Source organism: Lipotes vexillifer, unplaced genomic scaffold (assembly GCF_000442215.2).
Source record: "Lipotes vexillifer unplaced genomic scaffold, Lipotes_vexillifer_v1.1 scaffold518, whole genome shotgun sequence".
NCBI lineage: Eukaryota > Metazoa > Chordata > Mammalia > Artiodactyla > Lipotidae > Lipotes > Lipotes vexillifer.
In genome coordinates this window covers 196,734-198,068 of record NW_006780945.1, presented here as the reverse complement: position 1 = coordinate 198,068, position 1,335 = coordinate 196,734, and the positions used below count along the sequence as shown (strand labels likewise).

Genomic DNA, 1,335 nt, shown 5'->3' with positions numbered 1-1,335 from the left:
TTTTTTTTCGGTACGCGGGCCTCTCACTGCTGTGGCCTCTCCCGTTGCGGAGCACAGGCTCCGGAGCGCAGGCCCAGCAGCCATGGCTCACGGGCCCAGCTGCTCCGCGGCATGTGGGATCTTCCCGGACCGGGGCACGAACCCGCGTCCCCTGCATCGGCAGGCGGACTCTCAACCACTGCGCCACCAGGGAAGCCCTCAACTATACTTCAAAAAAATATTTTAATTAAAAAAAGATAATTAGATTTGAAAAGTTAATGTCTCATTAAAATGTAATGTCTTATTACATAATTAGTCAAAATGTCTTATTAACATAACTACTTTGGCTTGTTTGGTTGGCTTCTTTTGGTTTGGTTTCCAGCAAGTAAAACACAGTTAAACAACTTATAACTCATACTTCTTAAGAAAAAAATTGTCTATATTTTCTTAAGAAATAAGGAAATGAAAAAAAAAAAATTAAAAATTAAAAAAAAAAAGAAATAAGAAAATGTAGTCCATGGAAATAGTCTGACTCTTGAAATTTTGTATGATTTATTTTTTTGTTTGTTTCTTTAGAAACTTTTTATTTTATTGAATTTTTTAAAAGCAGACTTTTTTTGGCCATGCCACATGGCTTGCGGGATCTCAGTTCCCCAACCGGGGATTGAACCTGAGCCCTCAGCAGTGAAAGTGCTGAGTCCTAACCACTGGACCACCAGGGAATCCCCAAATCTTTCCTTTTGTACAGCTCCTCAGACCTCCGTTCTATCTGGTAGATTGGATGCTGCCTGATTCGAATCGATGTTTGCTCAAACGTTTAAAAATTTTAATGTGCCTTAGTTTACCTTTTAACAGGATGTACACAGTTTATCCATTCACCAATTGAAGGACATCTTGGTTGCTTCCAGGTTTTGACAATTATGAATAAAGGTGCTATAAACATCTGTGTGCAAGGTTTTGTGTGGACATAAGTTTCATCTCCCTCGGATAAGTACCAAAGAGCACAATTGCTGCATCGTATGGTAAGAGTATGCTTAGTTTTGCAAGAAACTGCCAAACCATCTTCCACATTTGCCTTCCCGCCAGCAATGAATGAGAGAGCTCCTCCTCTCCACGTCCTAGCCAGCATTTGGTGTTGTCAGTGTTCCAGATTCGGGTCATTTTAATAGGTGTGTATTGGTATCTCACTGTTTTAAGTTATGTCAACAAAAAATTAGTCAATCTAAGAAAGAAAATGGAAAATTTTATTCAAGCCAAATTTGCAGGTTTTATAAAACCCGGGAAGAGCATCTCGGAAAGCTCTGAGAACGATTCTGCCTGTTAGAAGCCAAGGCACAAGTATATGAGTTTTCTGAG

At 40.0% G+C, this 1,335-nt stretch overlaps 1 non-coding gene across 1 annotated transcript; it reads right to left on the bottom strand.

The window, feature by feature from the left end:
* Window positions 1–628: 628 nt before the first annotated feature.
* TRNAE-UUC (transfer RNA glutamic acid (anticodon UUC)) lies at window positions 629–701 on the bottom strand. Its single transcript has one exon. It is a non-coding gene; the product is annotated as a tRNA-Glu (tRNA).
* Window positions 702–1,335: the final 634 nt, after the last annotated feature.